The sequence below is a fragment of the Triticum urartu genome, chromosome 7A, assembly GCF_056163025.1.
Source record: "Triticum urartu cultivar PI428250 chromosome 7A, HENAU_Tu73, whole genome shotgun sequence".
Lineage (NCBI taxonomy): Eukaryota > Viridiplantae > Streptophyta > Magnoliopsida > Poales > Poaceae > Triticum > Triticum urartu.
Window position 1 is genome coordinate 60,296,935 of NC_141879.1, and position 6,459 is coordinate 60,303,393.

Consider the following 6,459-nt stretch of genomic DNA (forward strand, 5'->3'; position numbering starts at 1 on the left):
ATGGCGTTGAGCTTGCCGGACTGCTTGAAGACCCAACATTCTCTGTGGGTATGATTAGCGGGTTTACCAGGGGTGCTATGGATCTGATATACTTGGTCCAGAATTTTGTTTAGGCTGGACAATTCGTCTCTGGCGCCTTTAGAGGGCGGCTTTTGCTGACTTGGCCGAGAGCTTTTGAATCCGGCGTTTACTGTCGTGCTCTTCGTGCTGTCTTCTTTATTCCGGCGTTTGTTATTGTTGTTGCGCCGTGATTTCCCGTTTCCATCTCTAGCTTCGGATGTACTGGGGTCGCTGGTGCTGCATCTGGCTAGCCAGCTATCCTCACCCGCGCAAAAGCGGGTCATGAGGCTTGTTAATGCTGCCATTGTTCTCGGCTTTTCTTGGCCGAGGTGTTTGGCAAGCCATTCGTCACGGACGCTATGCTTAAAAGCTGCCAAGGCTTCGGTGTCCGGACAGTCGACTATTTGGTTCTTTTTAGTAAGAAACCTGTTCCAAATCTTTCAGGCTGACTCTCCGAGTTGTTGAGTTATATGACTCAAATCGTCTGCGTCCGGAGGTCGGACATAAGTCCCTTGAAAATTTGCCCGAAAAGCGTCTTCGAGCTCTTCCCAGCTTCCAATGGAGTTTTCCGGGAGGCTTTTAAGCCAGTGCCGAGCTGGCCCTTTGAGTTTGAGGGGTAAGTATTTAATGGCGTGGAGATCGTCTCCTCGAGCCATATGGATGTGGAGGATATAGTCCTCAATCCAGACCCCAGGGTCTGTTGTTCCGTCGTACGCCTCTATGTTTACGGGGTTGAATCCCTCTGGAAATTCATGGTCCAGCACCTCATCGGTGAAACATAGGGGGTGTTCGGCGCCCCTGTATCTGGGCGTGCCGTGGTGTTCGGATGTTTGGTGTGTTGCATCGTGTGCTGGAGTGCGCTTGCGTGGTCCATAGATGGATCTAGTTGCTCCGTCCTTTTGATGCGAGCACTTGCGTGGATCGCGTATTGGCTTCTGTGCGGCGTTGCTTGCCACTCCATGTTGCCCGTGAGGTCGTCTATCCGCCCAGGTGGCCATTTTCATTTTTGGTTGCGGGGGATCTAAGGCCTCCTCATCGAATTCAGGTAGCAACTTCCGCTTCGGGTAGCTCTTGTTGAGGCGATTACCGCCATACTTCACTGCTGTGTTGAGTACTTTACTCCATCTGATTTGGAGTGTGTCTTGGGCCGCCTTGAGCCTTTGCTTCTGCCTTTTTAGACTCCTCGCGGTGCCAACAAGCCTTTGATGGGCATTTTGTTGCTCTGGGCGTCTGTCCGGTGTTATGTCCTCCGGACTATTATCCTTGACAGAGTTGGTTTGTTCGGTTTGATTCTCCGCATTGCCGTGGTCCGGCAGTGGTTCGCCCTGCTCTAACATTGGGTCTATATGATCATTATTTCTGTCAAGGCGGGATTTGGGGCAGCGCTTACGCCACCGCTTTGACTGCTTCTCGAGGGGACAACCCTTCATTGCATCCTTCCGTTCCTCCTCGTCGTTTTCCTTTGGTGTGTCCACCAGCACGTCGACATCGCGGGGCGCGAAGCCGCTCCTGAGGAAGAGCTCGGCGATGGCTTCGTGGAAGAAGGCGTCCATCTCGTCCAGCGTGTCCTAGTGGGTGGGCGACTCCTCGCGACCCTCCAGGATGCTGCGCGGGCAGTAGCTCTCCTCGCCGATGCCGGACCGGAGGATGACGCCGAGGAGGAAGCGGTGCTCTCGGACGCCGAGGCGCTTGTTGCGCATGGCCACCCTGCCAGCGATATCCGCGCTCACCTTGCGGTCTTCACACGGCGTATGGCACACGTCAAGATGGCAACGGGAATGAAACCCACCGGGTTTTGCTTGCCCAAACCCATCCCCACGAGAAAATCCCAAACCCGTCCCCATCAACGTTTGCGGGGTTAAATTTTTGCCCGTCCCCTAAATCCATCGGATTTTCAAAACCCACGGGGAACCCGTCCCCACAAGCACTCAATGAATACATCAACATTGGAAGAAAAACAGGAGCATATTACAGCAGCAGGCGACGGCTGGGGGACCTAGGTTTAGGTTTAGGTGTCGTGTTGTGCGGGAGAGAGAGTCCTAAAGAGCGAGCAACACTACAGCGACCGAGTGAGGGGTTGATTTGTACTCGAGGGCCTCGATGCTGTGGGGCTCGGCTGCTCGGGCACTGTGGCTTTGGGCCACTTGAGTCAGGATGAATCGATGCGTGCTAAATAATGTATTTTGACGGGTTTTGTGGGATTTCGGGTTCGGATAGTACTCAAACGGGTTCAAACTCGCGAAACATGCCGGGTTTAATAATGTACCCACGAACAGCCCCGCGGGGATAGAAAGTTGTCCATCCCCGTCCCCTAATAGGGTAAAAATCCACGTGGACACGGGTTTCAAGACCCCATTGCCATCTTGAGGCACACGTAGTCCAGCAGGTAGCACCGCGAGTACCGCCGACGGGCGATAGCCGTGCGCACCAGGGAACTCACGGCATGCACAAGGAGAAGCACTACGGTGAGCATAAGAAGCGGCTCCATCGTGTCCGCGTGCTTCATCTCCTAGGCGTACCTCGCCCTCAGCACGGAGTGTGTACAGTTTCTTTTTGACAGCAACTACTAGCCCTTATTCCTCAGATAAGGTGAAATGATTTTTCTAGCAGAACCGGTTCCTTCTTTAGTACTCCCTTCGTCTGGAACTACTTTCGCTGAAATGAAACATTCATTTCTATGACAAGTAATGCGGGATAGAGAGAGTATATGATACACACGAGCAGCGTGTTCGAAATTTCTTAGAGATATTTTACGGTACATCATACTAACTAATCCAACGGTCTTGATAATTCCCAATTAGGGGTAAATTTCTCCTTTCTGACTTTTAACTGTAACGATTTAGATAATTAATTAAAATATAATTCATCTGCACATTGTCGTCCCCAGCCTTCAGCATCCTGACACACCGCCGCTGCATTTTGTTGCTCCGGGCGTCTGTCCGGTGTTATGTCCTCCAGACTATTATCCTTGACAGAGTTGGTTTGTTCGGTTTGATTCTCCGTGTTGCCATGGTCCGGCAGTGGTTCGCCCTGCTCTAACGCTGGATCTATATGATCATTATTTCTGTCAAGGCGGGATTTGGGGCGGCGCTTACGCCGCCGCTTTGACTGCTTCTCGAGGGGACAACCCTTCGTTGCGTCCTTCCGTTCCTCGTCGTCGTTTTCCTTTGGTGTGTCCACCAGCACGTCGATGTCGCGGGGCGCAAAGCCGCTCCTGAGGAAGAGCTCGGCGATGGCTTCGTGGAAGAAGGCGTCCATCTCGTCCAGCGTGTCCTGGTGGGTGGGCGAATCCTCGCGACCCTCCAGGATGCTGCGCGGGCAGTAGCTCTCCTCGCCGATGCCGGACCGGAGGATGGCGCCGAGGAGGAAGCTATGCTCTCGGACGTCGAGGCGCTTGTTGCGCATGGCCACCCTGCCAGCGATATCCGCGCTCACCTTGCGGTCGTCACACGGCGTATGGCACACGTCAAGATGGCAACGGGAATGAAACCCACCGGGTTTTGCTTGCCCAAACCCATCCCCACGAGAAAATCGCAAACCCGTCCCCGTCCCCATCAACGTGTGTGGGGTTAAATTTTTGCCCGTCCCCTAAATCCATCGGATTTTCAAAACCCACGGGGAACCTGTCCCCACAAGCACTCAATGAATACAACAACATTGGAAGAAAAACAGGAGCATATTACAGCAGCAGGGGACGGCTGGGGGACTTAGGTTTAGGTTTAGGTGTCGTGTTGTGCGGGAGAGAGAGTCCTAAAGAGCGAGCAACACTACAGCGACCGAGTGAGGGGTTGATTTGTACTCCAGGGCCTCGATGCTGTGGGGCTCGGCTGCTCGGGCACTGTGGCTTTTGGCCACTTGAGTCAGGATGAATCGATGCGTGCTAAATAATGTATTTTGACGGGTTTTGTGGGATTTCGGGTTCGGATAGTACTCAAACGGGTTCAAACTCGCGAAACATGCCGGGTTTAATAATGTACCCACGAACAGCCCCGCGGGGATAGAAAGTTGTCCATCCCCTTCCCCTAATAGGGTAAAAATCCGCATGGACACGGGTTTGAAGATCCCATTGCCCCCCGCGCCCCCCGCGCGCACACACCCATCGTTAAGCTAGCACAGACACCCAGCACTCGGCACGAATGACCAAAACACACAAGAAACCGGAGGAGAGATAAAGACGAGGGACGGAGCTATCTTCGTGAGGGAGGGGGGCTTATGATGGGCGCCAGTGGTGACACGTGGAAGGAATTGATCTTGGAGCAATGGCCGGAGTTGGTGTCTGTGGCGTGGGGCTCCGTGTGATGGAGAAAGGCCGCCGAGCGTCCGAGTAGAACGCCACCGAGCGGCGTGGTGGGCGGCTCCGTCGAATTGCTGGGTCCGCCTGCGTGCGTCGGTGACCTCAGCGCGTCCTTGGCCTGGCCGAGTTTTAACTGATTACCACCCAAAATGTCCCTACCGTCATAATATACATACTACCCAAATCGTGTTGTAGTATTGGTAAATCTGGAACGTTCTCCACTTAAATGGATGGCTAATATATCTTAGGTATACTGTAAAAGATCTCTAAAAATATGCATTACAATAGTTTGCCTATAACAAAAAGAAACTGGAGCGTTACATTTAGCTGCAAGAATAATAAGAAACTAAATCCATCCTATATCTACTATACTCTACTTCTCTACTTCCTTTTTACCATGCCGACATAAGGAAGCTCCACCGAGCCCAAGTAGAGTTTGCCGTCATCTCTTTCCATGATCTCGGTTGGCCTGACTTTCTTTGGCCCTCTCATCTCCTCAACTATGTTCCCATCAGCAGCGACCCTCACAGCAAGAAGATGGCTATCACGACCAAAGGGCAACTCATTTCTCTCACGATGCAACGCCACCCAGTAGCCTCCTTTCCTGTCGGGCCTCACGTTATCTGGGTAGCCCGGCAGGTCGGCCAAAGGCTCGGACTTGCCTGCGTCAACCCCTTTGATCCAGTGCCTCAGCAGCTTGCACGGGCCAGTAGATGCGACCACGAGGTGTGTGCGGTCGGCGCTGAGCGCGACGCCGTTCGGGTATGTCATCCTTGGTTGGAGCATGGTGGCGTCCGATGTTCGTGGATCATACATCATGAGGCGGCCCGTGGAGTCCCCGGTCTTGGTGACCATCTCGTGTTCTGACCTGTCGTAGTTCATCGAACTATGGGTGAAGTAGACTTGACCGGTGACTTGATCGACGTCAACCCCGTTGGTGAAACGCAGCGGCATGCCATCAATCTGGTCGACCAACACGGTGGCCTCCCCGCCGCCGGGCGGCACACGCATAAGCCCTTTGTACGCATCGGCCACGTAGAGGTCACCCGTTTTCTGGTTGAAGCGCAGACCAAGTGGGCGACCGCAGCGGCTCTCTATGTCCGCCTCCGTGCCAAACCTGGATGTCGTGCACGTTTCGCTGTCGTAGCCTGGTCCGTAGGCGTATGTTGTCCAGCCAAGCTTGGGCCCATTCCACCTCAGGATGCGGCCGTCGGAGACGCCGCTGTAGGGGCCTCGGCCCTGAGCGTCGAAGGCGACGCTCTCCGGCCCGTGCACTTCTCCGGGCGGCAGGGGCAGCTGTTGTGCCCGGGAGGCGTCGAAGCTTGCGGCGGCGGCTGCCATGGCCCCGGGCATGAAGAGAAGGACAAGTATGACCAGAGCGACGGTGGCCTTGAGGAGGCGGCTCATGCTGCAGCCCATGTTGGCTGGCTGGCCGGCTACCTTAAGCTTGTCGATCGATCACGTCGGCTGTTCGATGGAGGTTGGTTGTACCGTGTGTGTCGATCTGCTGGATGTGGTTTGGTTTGATGGATTGAAGGGAGGTGTCTAGATGTCCTATTATATGTACTCTGATGGACAGCTACAGGTCCGAGTCGGCCCATGCATGATCCACACGTACGCCGAGACGGACGGAGGCAATCGAGTCGAGTTGGATTCGAATCGGCAACCGAGTCCGGCCGGGTACAAGGAAAAATCTATCCATCATCTGGTTCCTACGTGTAGCTAGCTCCTGCCTGTACTCTACGGATCAATCGATCCATCTATTCTATATAATGATCTCATCTTCAATAGTTTCATTTCAAAAGAAAAAGTCTTCAACAGTGTATAGCTAGCTACGACGTCATACCGACTCGACCGTCGTGCATGGATCTAAAACCCTGTGCCACCTCATGGTGCACGCATCCCCGCCACTAGACATCATCGACGCTTTCCGCCTTGTGGCGGTGCTCCGCAGAATGGCCTCATTAGAAGAGATCAACGGTCGTGCCGCTCCCGCTGGAGGACGACCTTGGTCAGGGTTGCTATAGCCTATAGGAGATTGGAGAGGGAAAGCTAGGGTGCGGCCGCGACCGGTTCTTCCTCCACCACGACGACCGGAGTGGTCC

General features: G+C 54.1%; 1 pseudogene; it reads right to left on the minus strand.

The window, feature by feature from the left end:
• Positions 1-4,735: 4,735 nt before the first annotated feature.
• LOC125527176 (protein STRICTOSIDINE SYNTHASE-LIKE 10 pseudogene) lies at positions 4,736-5,949 on the minus strand (annotated as a pseudogene).
• Between the last annotated feature and the right edge of the window lie 510 nt (positions 5,950-6,459).